This window comes from Bombina bombina, chromosome 6, assembly GCF_027579735.1.
Source record: "Bombina bombina isolate aBomBom1 chromosome 6, aBomBom1.pri, whole genome shotgun sequence".
In the NCBI taxonomy this organism is placed as follows: Eukaryota; Metazoa; Chordata; class Amphibia; order Anura; family Bombinatoridae; genus Bombina; species Bombina bombina.
In genome coordinates, this window is record NC_069504.1 from 1,102,481,248 (window position 1) to 1,102,505,367 (window position 24,120).

The window sequence follows — 24,120 nt, forward strand, 5'->3', positions numbered from 1 at the left end:
GGTAACCCATGTAACTTAACAATGTTATCCAAAAAGAGTTTTGCTGTTTCAGAGGAAGTAGGTAACTTGTGAAAAGGCAAGAAATGTGCCATCTTGGTTAGGTGATCTACCACGACTAGAATAGTGTTGTAGCCATCAGAGGGAGGAAGTTCCACTATAAAGTCCATTCCTATGCATTGCCAGGGCCTGTCTGGAATTTGAAGGGGTAGCAGCAATCCAAATGGTGGTTTTTTATCTGTTTTGGAGACTGTACAAACGTGACAAGTGTGGATGTATTCTTGGACGGAAGATCTCAAGGAAGGCCACCAATAAGTGCGCGTCAGAAGATCAAGGGTTTTATTAATACCCAAATGTCCTGCCATGGGTGAGTCATGATGTTCTTTTAATATGTTTAGGCGTAAAGCGGGGGGTACATAAATCTTCCCCATATGGTAATAAAGTCCATCTTGTCCTAAAGTGAGATTACTATTGAAAATCTCTGGATCGTCTTTCTGAGAATTCCTCAAAACTTGTGTATAGGGCAGAGACAGGGCTATTATCTGTTCAACAGGTATAACTGTTCCCGGAGCAGTATAAGTAGAAGGTTTTGAATCCTTCCTTGATAGAGCGTCAGCTTTCCCGTTCTTACTCCCTGGCCGGTATGTGATGTGAAAATCAAACCTTGATAGGAATAGACTCCATCTTAGCTGTCTAGCAGAAAGAGTTCGGTTGGTCAAAAGGTATTCTAGATTCTTATGATCTGTATAGATCAGTATGGGATGTTTACTTCCTTCCAGAAGATGCCTCCAATGTTCCAAAGAGACTTTGATGACTAGCAATTCCTTCTCTCCGATGGGGTAGTTATATTCAGCAGGTGTCATTACCCTGGAGAAGAAAGCAACTGGATGAAGTGGTTCTCCTGGTGTTCTTCGTTGAGAGAGGATTGAACCGAGGGCATAATCCGATGCATCAACTTCTAGTACGTAATGAGAATCTGGGTCTGGGTAAGAGAGAATTGGAGCTTGAGTGAAAATCTCTTTCAGGTGGTTGAATACAGCTTGTGTTTTAGGGTTCCAAGTAAACTGAGTTTTGTTGCTGGTCAAAGAGGTGAGTGGTTTAGTGAGTAGGGAATAATTCTTGATGAATTTACGGTAATAGTTGGCAAACCCTAAAAATCTTTGAAGTTCCTTTTTAGAAGTCGGTGTAGGCCACTGTTTGATTGTCTGTACTTTGGTATCGTCCATCTGAATACCATTGGGGGATATTGTATACCCCAAGAAGGTAATCTGATTCGTATGGAATATGCACTTCTGTAATTTGGCAAAGAGACTGTGTTGACGTAGACGTGTTAAAACCCACCGGACATGTTTCCTGTGTTCTGAGATGTTATCAGAGTAAATCAGGATATCATCTAAATAGATGACTACACAGACGTCTAATAAGTCGCGGAAAATATCGTTGATGAGATACTGGAATGTGGCTGGAGCGTTGCAGAGTCCGAATGGCATCACCTTGTACTCATAGAGTCCGTATCTGGTTCTGAAGGCGGTGAGCCATTCGTCCCCTTTTCGGATTCTTACCAAATTATACGCTCCACGGAGATCCAATTTGGTATAGACAGTAGCATGACTGAGTCTTTCGATGAGTTCTGGTATTAAAGGAAGTGGATAACGGTTTTTTACCGTGCGTTTATTTAGCTCTCTATAATCGATTATAGGACGGAGAGAATGGTCCTTATTCTTAACGAAAAATATTCCTGCACCTGCAGGTGAGGTTGAGGGTTGTATGAAACCCTTCCGTAGGTTTTCAGATAGATAGGTTTTTAAATGTTCCAATTCTGGTTGTGATAGAGGGTAGATGTGTCCGAATGGAATTGTGGCCCCAGGTAGAAGTTCAATGGGGCAATCATAAGGTCGATGAGGAGGGAGAGTCTCTGCTTCCTTTTCACTGAAAACGTCCTCAAAATCTTGGTAATCGGTAGGTAGTTGGTTTGTAATAGTGCAACACAATGTAGGATGAGGAAAACAAGTGGTTTTGCAATAGTCAGAGAGGAACTGTACTTCCAAGCTATCCCAGTGAATGGTAGGTTGATGAGTTTGCAACCATTGCAGACCAAGGACTACTGGGAACATAGGGGATGAAATAACATCAAAAGAAATGTATTCTACATGTGTTGAGAGACTAGATACCTTAATAGGAACTGTTTGATGTGTGACAGGTCCTGAGGTGATAAAATTACCATCAATTACTCTAATGGAGACAGGTTTTGCTTTCAACAAGGTGGGTATTTTATTTACAGCGACAAACATGGCATCTATATAGGAATTTTGTGCTCCTGAGTCAATGATGGCTTCACTGATCACCTGGTGACGATCCCACTGCAAATTAAGAGATAGAGAACAATAAGCCACATGTTTTATGCTAGTGGACAAACATGTTGTGTCCAAAAAACACTTACGTCTCTTTTGTCTTAAGAGAATAGGACAGTCCTTTACGGTGTGTGTCTTGGATGCACAGTACATGCATAAGTTATTCATGCGTCTGCGGTTCCTTTCTTCTGGCTGAAGCGGTCCCTTTGTGAACCCGATATCCATTGGTTCAGTGGTGTGACTAGTAGGTGGTTTGTGATAAGAGACTGAAGGCCTGCTGGAAGTCTCAGTGGCTAGCTTTTCTGTTTTACGTTCTCTTAATCTTCGGTCTATTTGGATGCTTAAAGTGATCAAACCTTCTAATGATCTTGGCAACTCGGTACGTGCTAATTCATCCTTTAAAGCATCATTCAACCCTAAACGGTATTGATTCCTTAGAGCGATCTCGCTCCACTCTGTATCCTTACTGTACTGCTTGAATTCGCTGAGGTATTCTTCGACAGGTTTTTTATCTTGCTTGAGAGACCTCATCTTAGTTTCAGCAGTCAGCTGAATATTGGTATCCTGGTATAATACAGCCATTTCTTTGAAGAAATCCTGAAGAGAGGCTAAAATGGGGTGGTCTTGTTCAAAGAATGCGTCAGCCCATTTTCGGGGTTCACTTCTTAAGAAGGAAATGACTGTCAGGACTTTAACACGTTCTGTAGAATATGTCTTGGGTTTTAAGTTAAACAATAAATTACAGGAGTTCCTAAACTGAGTAAATTGAGCTCTATCCCCCGCGAAGGTATCTGGCATAGACACTTGGGGTTCTGGGGTCGCAACAGCAGCTGCGGATTTAGTTAGTGAGTCTTTTATAATGTTACTCAAGCTGTTGTTTTGTACCTGTAAATCCCTGAGTCCCTGACTCAATTGATCCACCCTCTGTGATAGTGCGTACACTATTTGGGGTAACTCCGCTGGATCCATATTTAGGCTTCAGTATTATGTAAGGATCACAGTTAGCTAGATTGTGGATCTCAGCTGCGGAGCTAATAAGTTTGAATGTATGCCAGTGAAGGTTAAATACGAAGCTATCTGTTGCTAAGTATTCCCAACAAGGCAAAAGAGAGTTACTGTAAGTGTCTATCCTGATCAGTATTTCTGAATCAGGATAAGAATAAATAAGGAAGTTCCCAGAGCTTGGGCTTAACTTGAATCAAAATTATTTGCAGAGCGTATTTGGCTTCTGCTGCAAGGAAACAGGCACCTGTGTAAACTGAGTTCAGAGTAAGACTGTGTTAGTGGTGAATCTGTTCTGCCTGTGCTGACAGGTGTCTGTGCTGCAGAGGAATGGACACGCTGTGAGAGGTGTGTGCAGCGTGTAGCAGCTGCGTTCTGAAAAATGGCAGAGGTGATTTGGTGAGAGCAGGTAATGAGAGCTCAAGTGCAGGTTATTTGTTGAAAAGAATCAAGAGGGTTTTAATACAACCGGAGGTCAGTCATAAGGTGGTAGGAATATTCAGCGAGGAGATGAAGAAATTAGATAATAGCTCCGGTCTCACTTGTTTGTAGCAGGTGCTGTTGAAAGAGGTATTGATTCCTGTAAAAGTTAAACGTAGATCCAAGTGGGAATTGTCTTTAAACTCAAACAATCCTGTTCTGTGGTTCTTGGAGGTAATCAGTGTAACATGGAGAGCCTGGAAAGTTTCTCCTGCAGAGAATAGGAACTTGAACTAGTGAGCTCAAACAATACTGAAGCAAGGAGGAAGGGGCGTGACCAGGTTAATATAAGCTTGGAATCTGAATGCAGTGAATCCTTAAAGGGACATAGGAGATGAGCGACAAGAAACCCTGACAAGCATAGATACTAAGTAGTCATAGGGGTAAAAAAAAGTATATTAATATAACAGTGATCGTTATGCAAAACTGAGGAATGGTAAAAAAGGGAATTATTTATCTTTTTAAACAATAACAATGCACTTCTATTTATATTTATATATGTGTGTATATGTATTTATGTGTGTACATGTGTATATAGGTCTATAAATACATAAATACACACATAAATACATATGTACACATATATAGACATACATATATATACACAAGTATGTATATATACAGTATATATATATATATATATATATATATATCCATCTTTAGACATGTATATGTATGTATCTCATTGTTAAAGCCATTTGCCTGCCTTTTTTTTCTAACACCTGAGATCTCATATCTTTGAACCTTATAACTATTGTGTGTAATCATTTTTATTAGACAGTGTTATTATGAGTGTAACTGTACTTTGTAATATATTTTTGATGTGTTCTGTGACACTTTTTGTTTTGAGAAACAGTTAACCACAGCTCTGAAGTCGCAGTAATCATTCTAGTGTACTTTCAACTCGTAATATGAGCAGTAAGTCCGTTGAACGCAAACCCCCGCGATAAACCCCTCATTGTTCGCGCAATCTGTCCCTAAATAGATTTCATGCACCTCCCTCTAATTATGGGTGCCACCATTTTGGAACTTAGGTTACACTACAGATATTTGAAGGAGAGTTACTGCACATGTGTAAACACTTCAGCACTGGAGTGCAATAAAAGGTCAATTTCAACATGGCGGCATCCATAACTAGCATGAGGTGGTAAATAAAACCAATACTGTGCATATAAAATGTATTCAGTGTTTAATGACCCTTTAAAGCAGGGATGGGGAACCTTGGCACTCCTGATAGAAAAATGTCACGGATACAGCTGAGCTGGACAGATAGCTCTGTATGCTAAGGTACTGTGGCTAAGCTCTGTAGCAACCCAAGGGTTGCAGGTTCGATCCCTGGCGAGGTCCTTCAGAGGTTGATAAAATGAGCAGCGCCTTGAGACCCTTAAGCGTGATTAGCCGTGCTTTACAAGTACCACATCCATATGTTTAAATGGATATAGATAAGTCAAAGAAAAAAAGACGTATGTGTCATTTCTCTAGTGATTACTATTTCAATGTGTAAAATAGTGACAGAAAAAATCACACAAATAAAGGTCTAAACTCATCATTGTGGGAGGTAAAATTATATGGCAACACTTAAATGGTGATGTAACTGTAATATAAAATGTTTCATTATAAATAATACAGATGCTATATGCTTTCATTTTTTATTTTCCCCTTTTTTCCTATCAGGACCACTAAAGACAGTATAATTGCATAATTAACAAGTGCATAATAAAAAGACAATACAATAACACCTATTCCGAATGTCAAATAAGCAGTAGATTTTTTTTCTGGCAAATTTTTTTTCTCTCCTATTTTCTGGCCCCTTGTATCATGTGACAGACATCAGCCAATCACAGACAAGTATACGTATACCCTGTGAGCTTGTGCACATGCTCAGTAGGAGCTTGTTCCCCAGAAAGTGTGCATATAAAAAGACTGTGCAAAATTTGATAATGGACGTAAATTGGAAAGTGTCTTAAAACTGCTGCTCTATCCAGGGTCGGTTCCAGAACAAATTAAATGGGGGGGCATTTTTTTTTCACAGGGGGGGCACGCATTTACAAAGCATGTATGAGAGTCAAAATAAGAGCAGACCTACATATTCTGCAGGAAAGGGTAGCCATCACCGTGCACCGTCTGATCTACTGCACATCACTCATCACATTACAAAATGATGAATTAAACATATTAAAATGACTATGTTGAATACAAATGTAACAAGTACACATTAAATGAAGACTTATTACTGTATTGAGCCCCTGTTTACCAGTAAGAGCTGTGACACATTACTAACCAATGCATTGCTGCCCCCTATGACTCACAAGGAATTAAACAAATATATTGTATTATAATCAGTTATACATTGTATATTGTTTAAAATTATTATTGTTTAGTGTTCTAAATTGATGTGAATAATGTCATATCTTGTTTGTAATCCCCGTTTGTCAGCTGCTCTGCTTTTATCTTCTAATTTATTGTTTTAAATTATTTTATTTTTTTTGTGAGTGACTTATTGGTGTCCTCGTCATCAAAATCACCCACTTGTTCTCTACACACACATTCAGTGACTCTTCGTACTGTGCTGTACTCACCCAATGCTGTGCCTATGGAGCTCAATGTACTGCAATGGCTGTAAGAACAGGATCGATACGCAGCCTCTTCACTCTCCCAATCATTACTCTCAGACCAAAGTGGCACTGATTGGTTACCGTCAAGTATTCCCTTTCTCTATTTGGACAGCTAACCTCCATTGTCCTGACCAGCAGACAATGCTGATTGGCTAAGATTTGACAGACGTCACCTGAATGGAAAACAGCGCACAAGTACAAACACTGCTAGGGAGCACTGAGAATGTCAGAGTCGATGCGGCTGTAATGGCATGCACCTTTATAGTGTTTGCAATAGAAGCTTGCCATAGTCCACATAACCCAATGTAGTAAAGTAAGCAGCAGGGACTTCTCTGCGTGACAGCGCAGTGGCAAGCAATTCCACACACTTTAACATGTCCAACGGCATCTGTGGACAGGCCCCCACGCAGATAAATTGTCATCATTAAATTATCGCTGTGCGCACTAGCACTACAGGCAGCCACATTAAATTGCATTTACAACATTTTCCCTCATGCAGTTCCAGCCACGCCAGGCAGATCCAGCTCCCGCTCTCGGCGCCCCCTGCTGGGTTCATTAACTGTTATTAGAATGGTCAGACAGGCAGAGTTCGGCAACAATATGGCAATCCAGTAGTTCAGGGGTTAAAGTGATTGTCAATTTTCATCTTTCTAATCAAATATTTGGATTGCCAATACGCTTGCACTATAAACCGCAATATTTTTTTTTTTTTCTAAAACATGATATTATCTTTTATTTTCATATATAACTTATCTCCGATTTCAGGTTCAACTCCTCCCATCCATTATTTCCGGCTTGAAAGGTCCTTTCGTTATAGACAATTCCCTCACGCTCGATTACGTATTACTGTAGCGCGCTCCCGCGGGCAAATCAATCTGCGCATGCGTTTCAACTTGGATTTCAATCTGCGCTTGCGTGGCTTGTTCCGTTACTCCAATCGATTGCGCCTGCGTGTCATTCCTTTGCTCATTGTATCTTACTATTTGTTACAATATCGGCAGCAAGCAAAAGTTGGCATTGAAAAGTGGTAAACAATATAAAATTTACAAATGAGAATAGAACAAATATGATGAGAGCGATCGCATCGATACTTACTATCCAAATTCTGACGCCTACTATGTAAATCAAAGAGTAAGGACTATAGTGCATGCGCTAAACATGAACGAGCACGGAATGTGGATGACGAGTAGTTATGAGACGCATGCGCAGTTGCATCGGTTTAATAGCGTGACGTAAATGAAAAAGGGGCAGGACGCCACGGGGTACGATGTCTAATTTGCACAGCGGTCTGTCAATCTAATGCAAAAAGAGGGACAAGATGGCGGGCGGAGGATTAGTGTAAGAGAAATCAGTTTATAAATGCTTCGTTACCCGAATAGAGCGATAATATAAAAAATTGATGAATGAAACTAACCTTTATTTTTAGAGATGAAAACATTAAGAAAATACATAAAATAGAATTTATGCTTACCTGATAAATTGCTTTCTCCAACGGTGTGTCCGGTCCACGGCGTCATCCTTACTTGTGGGATATTCTCTTCCCCAACAGGAAATGGCAAAGAGCCCAGCAAAGCTGGTCACATGATCCCTCCTAGGCTCCGCCTACCCCAGTCATTCGACCGACGTAAAGGAGGAATATGCATAGGAGAAATCATATGATACCGTGGTGACTGTAGTTAGAGAAAATAATTCATCAGACCTGATTAAAAAAACCAGGGCGGGCCGTGGACCGGACACACCGTTGGAGAAAGCAATTTATCAGGTAAGCATAAATTCTGTTTTCTCCAACATCGGTGTGTCCGGTCCACGGCGTCATCCTTACTTGTGGGAACCAATACCAAAGCTTTAGGACACGGATGATGGGAGGGAGCAAATCAGGTCACCTAGATGGAAGGCACCACAGCTTGCAAAACCTTTCTCCCAAAAATAGCCTCAGAAGAAGCAAAAGTATCAAATTTGTAAAATTTGGTAAAAGTGTGCAGTGAAGACCAAGTCGCTGCCTTACATATCTGATCAACAGAAGCCTCGTTCTTGAAGGCCCATGTGGAAGCCACAGCCCTAGTGGAGTGAGCTGTGATTCTTTCAGGAGGCTGCCGTCCGGCAGTCTCATAAGCCAATCGGATGATGCTTTTAAGCCAAAAAGAGAGAGAGGTAGAAGTTGCTTTTTGACCTCTCCTTTTACCAGAATAAACAACAAACAAAGAAGATGTTTGTCTGAAATCCTTTGTAGCCTCTAAATAGAATTTTAGAGCACGAACTACATCCAAATTGTGTAACAAACGTTCCTTCTTTGAAACTGGATTCGGACGCAAAGAAGGCACAACTATCTCCTGGTTAATGTTTTTGTTAGAAACAACTTTCGGAAGAAAACCAGGTTTAGTACGCAAAACCACCTTATCTGCATGAAACACCAGATAAGGAGGAGAACACTGCAGAGCAGATAACTCTGAAACTCTTCTAGCAGAAGAAATTGCAACCAAAAACAAAACTTTCCAAGATAGTAACTTAATATCTACGGAATGTAAGGGTTCAAACGGAACCCCTTGAAGAACTGAAAGAACTAAATTGAGACTCCAAGGAGGAGTCAAAGGTTTGTAAACAGGCTTGATTCTAACCAGAGCCTGAACAAAAGCTTGAACATCTGGCACAGCCGCCAGCTTTTTGTGAAGTAAAACAGATAAAGCAGAAATCTGTCCCTTCAAAGAACTTGCAGATAATCCTTTCTCCAAACCCTCTTGTAGAAAGGATAGAATCTTAGGAATTTTTATCTTGTTCCATGGGAATCCTTTAGATTCACACCAACAGATATATTTTTTCCATATTTTATGGTAAATTTTCCTAGTTACAGGCTTTCTAGCCTGGATAAGAGTATCAATGACAGAATCTGAAAACCCACGCTTTGATAAAATCAAGCGTTCAATCTCCAAGCAGTCAGTTGGAGTGAAGCCAGATTCGGATGTTCGAATGGACCTTGAACAAGAAGGTCCTGTCTCAAAGGTAGCTTCCATGGTGGAGCCAATGACATATTCACCAGGTCTGCATACCAAGTTCTGCGTGGCCACGCAGGAGCTATCAAGATCACCAAAGCCCTCTCCTGATTGATCCTGGCTACCAGCCTGGGAATGAGAGGAAACGGTGGGAATACATAAGCTAGGTTGAAGGTCCAAGGCGCTATCAGTGCATCTACTAGAGTCGCCTTGGGATCCCTGGATCTGGACCCGTAGCAAGGAACCTTGAAGTTCTGACGAGACGCCATCAGGTCCATGTCTGGAATGCCCCATAATTGAGTTATTTGGGCAAAGATTTCCGGATGGAGTTCCCACTCCCCCAGATGGAAAGTCTGACGACTCAGAAAATCCGCTTCCCAATTTTCCACTCCTGGGATGTGGATTGCAGACAAGTGGCAGGAGTGATTCTCCACCCATTGAATTATTTTGGTCACTTCCTCCATCGCCAGGGAACTCCTTGTTCCCCCCTGATGGTTGATATATGCAAAAGTCGTCATGTTGTCTGATTGAAACCTTATGAATTTGGCCTTTGCTAGTTGAGGCCAAGCTTTGAGAGCATTGAATATCGCTCTCAGTTCCAGAATGTTTATCGGGAGAAGAGATTCTTCCCGAGACCCTAGACCCTGAGCTTTCAGGGGTTCCCAGACCGCGCCCCAGCCCACCAGACTGGCGTCGGTCGTGACAATGACCCACTCTGGTCTGCGGAAGCTCATTCCCTGTGACAGGTTGTCCAGGTTCAGCCACCAACGGAGTGAATCTCTGGTCCTTTGATCTACTTGGATCGTCGGAGACAAGTCTGTATAATCCCCATTCCAATGTCTGAGCATGCACAGTTGTAATGGTCTTAGATGAATTCGTGCAAAAGGAACTATGTCCATTGCCGCAACCATCAAACCTATTACTTCCATGCACTGCGCTATGGAAGGAAGAAGAACAGAATGAAGTACTTGACAAGAGCTTAGAAGTTTTGATTTTCTGGCCTCTGTCAGAAAAATCTTCATTTCTAAGGAGTCTATTATTGTTCCCAAGAAGGGAACTCTTGTTGACGGGGACAGAGAACTTTTTTCTATGTTCACTTTCCACCCGTGAGATCTGAGAAAGGCTAGGACAATGTCCGTATGAGCCTTTGCTTTTGACAGAGACGACGCTTGAATCAGTATGTCGTCCAAGTAAGGTACTACTGCAATGCCCCTTGGTCTTAGCACCGCTAGAAGGGACCCTAGTACCTTTGTGAAAATCCTTGGAGCAGTGGCTAATCCGAATGGAAGTGCCACAAACTGGTAATGCTTGTCCAGAAAGGCGAACCTTAGGAACCGATGATGTTCCTTGTGGATAGGAATATGTAGATACGCATCCTTTAAATCCACCGTGGTCATGAATTGACCTTCCTGGATGGTAGGAAGAATTGTTCGAATGGTTTCCATTTTGAACGATGGAACCCTGAGAAATTTGTTTAGAATCTTGAGATCTAAAATTGGTCTGAATGTTCCTTCTTTTTTGGGAACCATGAACAGATTTGAGTAAAACCCCATCCCTTGTTCTCCTAATGGAACAGGATGAATCACTCCCATTCTTAACAGGTCTTCTACACAATGTAAGAATGCCTGTCTTTTTATTTGGTTTGAAGACAATTGAGACCTGTGGAACCTCCCCCCTTGGGGGTAGTTCCTTGAATTCCAGGAGATAACCTTGAGAAACTATTTCTAGCGCCCAAGGGTCCTGAACATCTCTTGCCCAAGCCTGAGCAAAGAGAGAGAGTCTGCCCCCCACCAGATCCGGTCCCGGATCGGGGGCCAACACTTCATGCTGTTTTAGTAGCAGTGGCAGGTTTCTTGGCCTGCTTACCCTTGTTCCAGCCTTGCATCGGTCTCCAGGCTGGTTTGGTTTGAGAACTATTACCCTCTTGCTTAGAGGGTGTAGAATTTGAGGCTGGTCCGTTTCTGCGAAAGGGACGAAAATTTGGCTTATTTTTAGCCTTAAAAGACCTATCCTGAGGAAGGGCGTGGCCCTTTCCCCCAGTGATGTCTGAAATAATCTCTTTCAAGTCAGGGCCAAACAGCGTTTTACCCTTGAAAGGGATGTTAAGCAATTTGTTCTTGGAGGACACATCCGCTGACCAAGACTTTAGCCAAAGCGCTCTGCGCGCCACAATAGCAAAACCTGAATTTTTCGCCGCTAATCTAGCTAATTGCAAAGTGGCGTCTAAGATAAAAGAGTTAGCCAATTTAAGTGCTTGAACTCTGTCCATAACCTCCTCATACGAAGATTCTTTATTGAGCGACTTTTCTAGTTCTTCGAACCAGAAACACGCTGCTGTAGTGACAGGAACAATGCATGAAATTGGTTGTAGAAGGTAACCTTGCTGAACAAACATCTTTTTAAGCAAACCCTCTAATTTTTTATCCATAGGATCTTTGAAAGCACAACTATCTTCTATAGGGATAGTAGTGCGTTTGTTTAGAGTAGAAACCGCCCCCTCGACCTTGGGGACTGTCTGCCATAAGTCCTTTCTGGGGTCGACCATAGGAAATAATTTCTTAAATATAGGGGGAGGAACAAAAGGTATGCCGGGCCTTTCCCAATCCTTATTTACAATGTCCGCCACCCGCTTGGGTATAGGAAAAGCATCGGGGGGCACCGGGACCTTTAGGAACTTGTCCATCTTACATAATTTCTCTGGAATGACCAAATTGTCACAATCATCCAGAGTAGATAACACCTCCTTAAGCAGAGCGCGGAGATGTTCTAATTTAAATTTAAAAGTAATAACATCAGGTTCAGCTTGTTGAGAAATTTTTCCTGAATCTGAAATTTCTCCCTCAGACAAAACCTCCCTCCTGGCCCCTTCAGATTGGTGTGAGGGTATGTCAGAACCATTATCATCAGCGTCCTCATGCTCTTCAGTATCTAAAACAGAGCAATCGCGCTTTCTCTGATAAGTGGGCATTTTGGACAAAATGTTTTTAATAGAATTATCCATTACAGCCGTTAATTGTTGCATAGTAAGAAGGATTGGCGCACTAGATGTACTAGGGACCTCTTGTGTGGGCAAGACTGGTGTAGACACAGAAGGGGATGATGCAGTACCATGCTTACTCCCCTCGCTTGAGGAATCATCTTGGGCAACATCATTATCAGTGGCATCATTGTCCCTACTTTGTTTGGACATTATGTCACATTCATCACATATATTTAAATGGGGAGGAACCTTGGCTTTCAAACATACAGAACATCGTCTATCTGATGGTTCAGACATGTTAACAGGCATAAACTTGATAACAAAGCACAAAAAACGTTTTAAAATAAAACCGTTACTGTCACTTTAAATTTTAAACTGAACACACTTTATTACTGAATATGTGAAAAAGTATGAAGGAATTGTTCAAAATTCACCAAAATTTCACCACAGTGTCTTAAAGCCTTAAAAGTATTGCACACCAAATTTGAAAGCTTTAACTCTAAAAATAACGGAACCGGAGCCGTTTTTACATTTAACCCCTATACAGTCCCTGGTATCTGCTTTGCTGAGACCCAACCAAGCCCAGAGGGGAATACGATACCAAATGACGCCTTCAATAAGCTTTTTCAGTGGTTCTTAGCTCCTCACACATGCATCTGCATGCCTTGCTTTCCAAAAACAACTGCGCATTAGTGGCGCGAAAATGAGGATCTGCCTATGACTAGAAAAGGCCCCCAGTGAAAAAGGTGTCCAATACAGTGCCTGCCGTTTTTTTTAATACATCCCCAAGATTAAAAGAACTATTTATAGTTATAATCCACTAAATATACTTATAAAGTAATCGTTTTAGCCCAGAAAAATGTCTACCAGTCTTTAAAGCCCTTGTGAAGCCCTTTATTCTTATACTAAACTAAGAAAATGGCTTACCGGTTCCCATAGGGAAAATGACAGCTTCCAGCATTACCAAGTCTTGTTAGAAATGTGTCATACCTCAAGCAGCAAAGTCTGCCCACTGTTTCCCCCAACTGAAGTTAATTCATCTCAACAGTCCTGTGTGGAAACAGCCATCGATTTTAGTAACGGTTGCTAAAATCATCTTCCTCTTACAAACAGAAATCTTCATCTCTTTTCTGTTTCAGAGTAAATAGTACATACCAGCACTATTTTAAAATAACAAACTCTTGATTGAAGAATAAAAACTACATTTAAACACCAAAAAACTCTTAACCATCTCCGTGGAGATGTTGCCTGTGCAACGGCAAAGAGAATGACTGGGGTAGGCGGAGCCTAGGAGGGATCATGTGACCAGCTTTGCTGGGCTCTTTGCCATTTCCTGTTGGGGAAGAGAATATCCCACAAGTAAGGATGACGCCGTGGACCGGACACACCTATGTTGGAGAAAGCGTGACTTTACATACACTTTAAGCAAGCAGAGTGGTCAGACAGGCAGAGTTCAATATCAGTATAGCAATTAAGCTTACAGTAACACAGCACCCAAAAGCACACAAAGCAACACCTATACTTGGGCAGTGTATGTAAGCACTGCAGGTACTTACATAGGCGCCGTTTTGCGCCAAGCAGTACAAAGGATCCAGCTTCAGAGGAAGAGACGTGCGGCGAACTGCCGCATCCCTGGCAACAGCCAGAGTAGCAACCACCGCGTCCCAGGGCGGCGCAGGAAGCGGCGTGACAGATGTCAACCTGTTTTAAGGTAGTTTAATGTTATTATTTAGTCAAAAACTGCTGTGTATGTATTTTTATGTGTGTGTATATATATATATATATATATATATATCATGTGCATCCATGGGGGGGCCCTGGATTTTCTTTCCCACCTGGAGTGCAAACTGCAGGGGGGGGGAAAGACAATTGAATGTCTGTTTTTTTTTTCTTTTAATTCCCCTGAATGTAGCTCCGTTTTAGAGAAAGAAGCAAAGTACTCTGGGAGTTACATAGCATTCTGGAATTTATAGTTTACTATTTCCCTCTCAGTATTGTGCCACTGCAGTTCTGGACTCTAATTCCCAGCATGCATTGTACAGTAGTCGGGAGTGAGCTTCCTTGAAGGCAGAAAGTTTTGCATGAGGTCATGCCTCATCCTCCATGCAGTGTGTTTATGCACTATAAGGCATGTAGGGGGTAGATGCTCTGTGTGCATGAGGAAAAATGTCTATATGTGTATGTGAAAACAATCTGTGTGAAGTTTAATTCAAAGGGGTGAAAGGGATCATTCAATATTATTAAACAATCAGAATATCAAATATTTGTATTGATATATATATATATATATATATATATATATATATATATATATATATATATATATATATATATATATATATATATATGAGAGGAATATATTGGATAAATCTAATTGATAAGCTAAATTACATATCGATGTTGTAATGGAGTCAAATCTTGTTAATTTCTCTCAGCCAGATTATGAGTTTTGAGCGCTATAGGGAAATTAATGACTGCCACAAAAGCGGCAGTATTTAACCTCCCTATAGTGCTGCTATTACAAGTTTACAAAAATCAGGCTTGCGCGGGCGATATGGTGGCGTTGAGCTCCATGCTTCACCCAAATACAAGCGCTGCTTTGACGTGCTCATGCACGATTTCCCCATAGACATTGATGGGGAGAGCCAGCAAAAAAAAAGCCTAACACCTACTATCAAGGAAACAAAAGCTCCGTAACGCAGACCCATTGATGTCTATGGGGAAAGAAAAAGTTATGTTTAAGCCTAACACCCTAACATAAACACCACGTCTAAACACCCCTAATCTGCTGCCCCTAACATCGCTGCCACCTACATAAAACTATTAACCCCTAATCTGCCGCTCCCAATATCACCGCCACCTAAATACACTTATTAACCCCTAATCTGCCACCCTTTACATCGCCGCCACCTACATTACTTAATCTGCCACCCCCAATGTCGCCGTCACTATACTAAAGCTCCATGCTTCACCCAAATACAAGCGCTGCTTTGACGTGCTCATGCACGATTTCCCCATAGACATTGATGGGGAGAGCCAGCAAAAAAAAAGCCTAACACCTACTATCAAGGAAACAAAAGCTCCGTAACGCAGACCCATTGATGTCTATGGGGAAAGAAAAAGTTATGTTTAAGCCTAACACCCTAACATAAACACCACGTCTAAACACCCCTAATCTGCTGCCCCTAACATGGCTGCCACCTACATAAAACTATTAACCCCTAATCTGCCGCTCCCAATATCACCGCCACCTAAATACACTTATGAACCCCTAATCTGCCACCCTTTACATCGCCGCCACCTACATTACTTAATCTGCCACCCCCAATGTCGCCGTCACTATACTAAAGTTATTAACCCCTAAGCCTCTGGCCTCCAACATCATTAACACTAAATAAACCTATTAACCCCTAAACCTAACGTAACCCTAAGCATAACCCTAACACCGCCTAATTTAAATATAATTAAAATAAATCTAAATAAAACTTACTATTATTACCTAAATAATACCTATTTAAAACTAGATACTTACCTATAAAATAAAACCTAAGCTAGCTACGATATAACAAATAGTTATATTGTATCTATCTTAGGTTTTATTTTTATTTCACAGGTAAGTTTGTATTTATTTTAACTAGGTAGACTAGTTAGTAAAGAGTTATTAACTATTTACTAACTACCTAGCTAAAATAAATACAAAGTTACCTGTAAAATAAAACCTAACCTGCCTTACACTAAAAACGAACATTACAATAAAATTAATTGAATTATTAAAATACAATTTTCTAAATTACAAAAAATAAAATAAACACTTAATTACAAAAAATAAAAAACGAAATTATCAAAAATAAAAACGAATTACGCCTAATCCTACACTAAACTGCCAATGGCCCATGGATCAGCCAATAGGATGAAAGCTCGATCAACCAATAGGATTTTTCCCCTTTAATTCCTATTGGCTGATAGCTTAGGTTTATTTAGATAGATTTTTATTTGAGGGGTTTGGTTGTGTTGGTGGTGGGTTTTACTGTTGGCGGGTTGTTTGTATTTTTTTTACAGGTAAAAAAGCTGATTTCTTTGGGGCAATGCCCCGCAAAATGCCCTTTTATGGGCCATTTGCAGTTTAGTGTAGGCTAGGGTTTTGTTTATTTTGGGGGGACTTTTTTTATTTTGGTAGGGCTATTAGATTAGGAGTAATTCGTTTTTATTTTTGATAATTTCGTTTTTTATTTTTTGTAATTTAGTGTTTATTTTTTTTTTGTAATTTAGATAATTGTATTTGATTAATTTAATTTATTTAAATTTTATTGTAATGTTAGGTTTTAGTGTGAGGTGTTTTTATTTTACAGGTAATTTAGTATTTATTTTAACTAGGTAGCTAGTAGTTAATAACTATTTACTAACTAGTCTACCTAGTTAAAATAAATACAAACTTACTTGTGAAATAAAAATGAAACCTAAGATAGCTACAATATTATAACTATTAGTTATTTTGTAGCTAGCTTAGGTTTTATTTTATAGGTAAGTTTGTATTTAGTTTTAAATAAGAATTATTTAGGTAATAACTGTAAGTTTTATTTAGATTTATTTTAATTATATTTAAGTTAGGGGGTGTTAGGGTTATGCTTAGGGTTACATTAGGGTTAGGGTTACATTAGGGTTAGGTTTAGGGGTTAATATATTTATGTAGTGATGTGGGAGGCCAGAGGTTTAGGGGTTATTAGGTTTATTATAGCGGCGGTGTGGGCGGACGGCAAATTAGGGGTTAATAATATTTAAACAGTGTTTGCGATGCGGGAGGGCGGCAGTTTAGGGGTTAATAATTTTATTATAGTGGCAACAATGTCGGGAAGTGGCGGAATAGGGGTTAATACATTTTTGAAGTGGCAGCAATGTCCGGAGCGGCAGATTAGGGGTTAATACATTTATTTTAGTGTTTGTGATGCGGGAGGGCCTCGGTTTAGGGGTTAATAGGTAGTTTATGGGTGTTTAGTGTACTTTGTGACAGTTTAGTTATGAGTTTTATGGTACTGCTTTGTAGCGTAAAACTCATAACTACTGACTAGATGGCGGTACGGATCTTGTCATTTTAGGCTGTACCGCCCACTTTTTGGCCTCACAGCAAAATTTGTAATACCGGCGCTAAGTCCTATTGAAAAAAGGACTTTTCTTAAAGTGCGGTACTGACGTTGCGTGACGGCCAAAAAGGTGTGCGGTACAGCTATACCTACAAGACTTGTAATAGCGGCGTTAGGGAAAAAGCATCGTTATGGGCCATAACAATGCTTTTTCACTCATAACACAAAACTCGTAATCTAGCTGTTATTAATGGAACCACTGTCTACTGAAGTGTATTCATGGCAAGGTATTTTAACAAATCAATGTAAAGCTGAGAGACTGTGTTATTGTATTTTTTTCCTTTTGTTTTGCTGTTATTGATATACACTATTGTATTATGCATATGTTTAATAAAGATGAACATTTAAAAATAATAAGAATAATTGTATTGCTACACTGATATGTTTAAAAAGAGGAAATCATGTGAAATGTAAAAAGTAACTAGTTACTTGAGAGAGTTCAGGTACAGGGGTGGCAAGATGTTACACAACAAATAGGCGCAACTAGATCAGGAGGGTAAAGGTCACGAGAAGAAAGATAAAGCATCTTTTGGGAGGGATCGAGAAGACACTATGAGAAAAGTTATAGTAAAGTAAAAACTAAACTTAAAGGGACATGAAACACAAAATGTGTCTTTCATGATTCAGGCAGAGAATACAATTTTAAACAACTTTCCGATTATCTTCTATTATATAATTTGATTCATTCTCTTGGTATCCTTTGTTGAAGACGCAGCAATGCATTACTGGGAGCTAGTTAACACATTGGGTAAGCCAATAACAGGAGGCATACATAAGTAGCCACCAATCAGCAGCTACCTAGGTATCATATTCAACAAAAGATACCAAGAGAATAAAACAAATATATAATGGAAGTAAATTTGAAAGTAGTTTAAAATCACATGCTCTATCTGATTTATGAAATATATTTTTTTCCTTTTTAATAACTATCCAGATGACTTCTATTATTAATTTCTCTTGATATCCTTTGTTACAGAGTAATCCTAGGTGAGTTCACGAGTGTTCATGTGCCTTTAACTATCTGGCAGCAGTGTTTGCAACATAAGCCCACGTAGGTTTACTCCTCAACAAAGGATACCGTGAGAACTAATCAAATTTGATCTATTTGCTGTTAAAATGCAGCTAGCATATTCATCCCCTCATTTACTGTGATACTGTAGTATTGTAGTGCACTCTTCTATAGAGTGCCATGTTGCCAGATAACTACTTATATGCTTTGTGACCTAATACCCTGTCTAAGCCAATGGTTGGAAAAAATGATCTCACTATTTCAGTCTAAACTTGCTAAGCTGCATCTGGGACCATAGAATTCTGGCTCAATATCATACTGAGATGTCATCATGAGAAGAAGCATCTGCAAATTGTCACCATTTGAAATGTCAACTTCTCAACACCAATATGTACAGTACCCGAAGATTTAAAGGGATACTGAACCCAAATGTTTTCTTTTATTAATTAAGATAGAGCATGCAATTGTAAGCAACTTTCTAATTTACTCCTAGGGGCGTATCTATCAAGCTCCGAATGGAGCTTGACGGCCCGTGTTTCTGGCGAGCTGCTCTGATGAGGCAGACAGAAATCGCCAGAATTCAAATCGATTGGGTTGATTGACACCCCCCTGCGAGTCTGCAGGGGGCTGCGTTGCACCAGCAGCTCACAAGAGCTGCTGGTGCAATGCTGAAAACGGAGAGTGTATTGCTCTCCGCATTCAGCAATGTCTGTCAGAGCTGATCCGGACCGGATCAGGTCCACCAGACCTTTGATAAATAGGTCTCCTAATATCAATTTTTCTTCGTTCTCTTGGTATCTTTATTTAAAAAGGCAGGTATTGAAGCTTAGGAGCCGGCCTATTTTTGTTTCAGCACCTGGGTAGCGCTTGTTGATTGGTAGCTAAATGCAGCCACCAATCAGCAAGCACTACCCAAGGTGCTGAACCAATAATGGGCCAGCTCGTAAGCTTTCATTCGTGCTTTTTCAAATAGATCTACCAAGAGAAAGAAGAAAAAATTATAATAGGGGTAAACTAGAAAGTTGCTTAAAATTGCCTGCTCTATCTGAATCCTGAAAGAAAATAATCGAGTAAAATCTCTTTAACTCAGCATTTCACCAAAAAAAGGGGGAAAACTGTGGAGCACTGATATTCCAGAGCCAAAGATTGAGGTAGACTCCATTACATAGAACCAATATTTGTTACCATTGTAAGATTGTACCTACCTCCTGGAGACCTAGCGTTTCTTCATCTGTGCTCCTTGGTGCCAGCTTCTCAGTTGTGGACTCCTGACCATCACACCTATATGAGCTTGTTGGAAATCCCATACTAAAACTCTACAAAAAACTGATGATGATAATAATAATAATGATAATAATAATAACCATGGGCATTAATATGGAGTTACCCCCCCTTTTGCATCTATAACAGCCACTACTCCTCTGGGAAGGTATTCCACAAGATTTTGGAGTGCATCTGTGGGAATTTGTGCCCATTCATCTAAAAGGGCATTTGTGAGGTCAGACACTGATGTTGGACAAGAAGTTTTGGCTCACAATCAGCATTTCAGTTTATCCCAAAGGTTTTCAATAGGGTTAAGGTCAGAGCTCTGTGGAGGGTTATTCAGGTTCCTACACACTAAACGTTTCAAACCATATCGTCATGGACCTCATTTGTTCATAGGGACTCAGTCATGCTGGAATAGAAAATAACATCTCAAAGTTATTGCCACGAAGTTGGAAGCACCCAATTATCTAAAGTGTCTTTGTATTCTGTAAAATTAAGATGACCCTTTACTGGAACTAAAGGGCTTAGCTCACACCCTGAAAATAGCCCCAGACTATTATCCCTCTTCTACCAAACATTACAGTAGGCACTATGCATTCTGCTAGGTATTGTTTTGCTACCATCTGCCCCACCCTAATTCCTCCATCAGACTGGCATATAGTAAAGTGCGATTCATCACTCTAGAGAATATGTTTCCAGAGTTCCAGAGTCCAGTGGCGGTTTTACACCACTTCAGCCGACGCTTGGCATTGCGCATGTTGATTTAATGCTTGTTTACAGCTGCTAAACCACGAACACCCATTTCATGAAGCATTGTGTAGTTTCAAGAGATGATATCTCTGCAGTCACTATTTCTCTAAGTGAGACATCGGTGTCCACATTTCTAAAGTATGGTCCACCACCTACCATCTTTTATTTTGTTTTTGGGGTAGGGATTTGGATTTCGCATTGCAACGGAAGCTTTGTGCTTACGAGAGCGCACGCTTCCATAGGCTCCAATGGGAGCCTCGTTCTGATGCCGTCATACACAGCAGATGACCTAGCGGAATGAAGGGGGTAAGTCGCGCAATGATGGGCAGCTAAGTTTAAATATATATGTATATAAGCATATACATATATATTTATAGCACTAACACAGTCCCCAAAAACCACAATGTAAAGGTCATTTTATTTTCTAATACCCAACATCCTCTCACTTTAACCCTTTGTGCAGTTATTTATAAAAAAAATAAAGATGGTACAATTTTATTTTTTTATACAGGAAACTTACACTTAATTTTGGGGGGCAATTGGGGGACATTTTTAAAATTAACCATAGGTCTGGTTAATTCTCAGTGATAATTGCCACTGCAAGCTCGCGGTAGCATTAACCAGCCACTTGTACTGGGTGCACGTTAGATTAGTGTTCCACTTGTAATCTAGTCCTAAATAGTTTCTGTTTTTATAAGTATACTTTTCAACAAAGGATACCAAATGAACAAATTTAAATTTCATAACAGAAGTAAATTAAAAAGTCTCTCAATATTACATTCTCTGTCTGAACCATGAAAGCTTTAATTTTGACTTTTATTTAATTGTAATGATTTTTTTCATTTGTTGATTGCACACAAAAACGTAAAGGGCCATAATACCCAAATGTTTAAACATTTGAAAGTGATGCAGCATAGCTGTAAAAAGCTGACTAGAAAATATCTCCTGAACATCTCTATATAAAAAAGAAAGATATTTTACCTCAAAAGTTCCTCAGTAGCCACATCCCATTGTAAAGGATTTCTAAGCAGCATTTCAGTGTGTCTATCCTGGGACATCTTAGGGGATGAGCCTCGTGAACTCTCATATTATTTCACCAATCAGGTAAAGGAAGCTTACTATGAAATCTCATGAGAGTTAAGTCAAATCTCATGAGATCACAGTAAGAGTTCATGACCTCAGCACTGCTGATGCTGATTGGCTGCTGTTCATTTCTTATTTTTATTTTTACCTGCAGCTGGGAGCAGCTGAGTATAAATTTTTACACAGAACTTACTCTGCTGAGCTGAGGAGATTGTGAGGTAAAATATCTTCCTTTTTTACAGAGATGCTCAGGTGATATTTTCCTGTCAGCTTTTTACAGTTATACTGCATCAGTTTCAAGTGATTTAGCATATGAGTATTATGTCCCTTTAACTTCACAATTATAGGTGGAATAATTAATTTAACCAGTACCAGTAAACACAATAGATTTGCATAATCAACAAATGCAAGATAACAAGACAATACAATAGCATTTACTCTGAATTTCAAATGAGTAGTAGATTCTTTTCTAACACATTTCAAAGTTATGCATATTTCCACTGCCCCTGTACCATGTGATAGCAATCAGCCAATCACAAATGCATATACGTATAGTCTGAGTTCTTGCACATGCATGTAAATATAAAAGACTGCACATTTTTTTTAATGGAAGTAAATTGGAAATTTCTTTAAAATTACATGCTGTATCTGAATCATGAAAATGTAATAAAACCTGAGTGTCCCTTTAAACACATTTCATTGTGGAATTGAAAACATATTTATTATATGTGATATAAAACAGTATACACAAGCAGAAATAAACATCTTAACATTGGCTTAGGTACTGACTTCAATAAATTCATATCCAGGTGTTGGTTGATGGTCAACTCAGATTGTTACTTGAATCTGAATAATTGATCAGGATCAAATGTGAACTGTGTCCTTAGACACAGTGACACTGATCCTCAGAGTCTATGGCAACAAGTCACTACAGTTTAGTAGCAACAATAGCTTCACTGTGACTAGCTACAAAGAAAGCTTATTGTCACTCTGCATATACAATGCTCTGATATCAAATCCCAGAGGAATTCTTCCACTTCAGACCTGAAAGCACAGGGAATGCTTCAAAGCCATGGATTTAACTCTTAGCAGGAGGCACAATTTGTAGATGGATCTTTCAGATAAAATAAGGATTTAAATGTCACTCTTTGCTCTCACAAACAAGGTGTGAAGATTTTACAGTCTTGTTTTTGTCTACTGCAGGATGTGTTGAAATCTCAAGGACACTTTAAACAATGTTTATTGCCTATAAAGACATATGCATTTCCTTGTTGCACAACCTGTCCTTGGACTACAATTCCCAGCATGCCCCACTGGAGGTGACAGAGGGCACATACTGAGCCATACCTGTTAATCCAGGTGAGCGGCAGACATAAGAAGGTGTGTGCCAAGTGAATAATTTACACCGGGTAAGAGATCTTATAACCTGCAGTGTTATAAAGGACAGCCAGGTTTAATGAGGAACTAATGGACATTTTGTTTTTGATCAATTCCAAATCTGATTCTGTACAGGTAAAAAAGGGGATTCCCATTTTCTATTTTACATTGTTTAACTGATCTAACTTCATGTATGGAGAGAGTAATACAGACACAAACAAACACACACATAAATACAACAGACACAAAGACATACACATATAAACACATACAAAAACAGTCACATGCAGACACATATAAACACATACAAAAACAGTCACATGCAGACACATATAAACACATACAAAAACAGTCACATGCAGACACATATAAACACATACAGAAACAGTCACATGCAGACACAAATATACACATATAAACACATACAGAAACAGTCACATGCAGACACAAATATACACATATAAACACATACAGAAACAGTCACATGCAGACACAAATATACACATATAAACACATACAGAAACAGTCACATGCAGACACAAATATACACATATAAACACATACAGAAACAGTCACATGCAGACACAAATATACACATATAAACACATACAGAAACCGTCATATACAGACACAAATATACACACATAAACACATACAGAAACAGTCACAGACACACAGAAACAGAGACACATATATACACATTAAAAAACACAAACATATACACACACAGAAACACACACACTCTAGCAGTGTATTCAGTTCTCTGTTTGGTCTTTGTAGTTAAATAATGTTGCATGACACTTACAACACTAACATGATTATTTCCTGTATGTAAAGTTTTTAGCCCCAGAGATCATTTAGCATTTGTTAATTCATATTAGGATAATATGTCCTCTCTCTTTCTTTCTCTCTCTCTCTCTCTCTCTTTCTTTCTTTCTTTCTCCCTCTCTCTCTCTCTCTCTCTCTCTCGACAGGAAATAGTGCTGCTGATCACAGCGTCGAGAATTTCTATAAGCAAGTTGCCTTCAGCCTATGCGCATGCACGAAACGTCACTGAAAAATGCAGTTTGCTGATTAGCTGACAC

The 24,120-nt window shown here is 39.6% G+C and overlaps 1 protein-coding gene across 1 annotated transcript in view; it reads left to right on the forward strand.

Annotated features, from left to right (window-relative positions):
- Positions 1–24,120, forward strand: part of RAB19 (RAB19, member RAS oncogene family) — a 100,003-nt gene that overhangs the window by 32,097 nt on the left and 43,786 nt on the right. Inside the window, exon 4 of the mRNA XM_053719033.1 lies at positions 22,862–23,170. The gene's annotated coding sequence lies outside the window, so the exon portion shown is untranslated. The remainder of the gene's footprint in view (positions 1–22,861; positions 23,171–24,120) is intronic.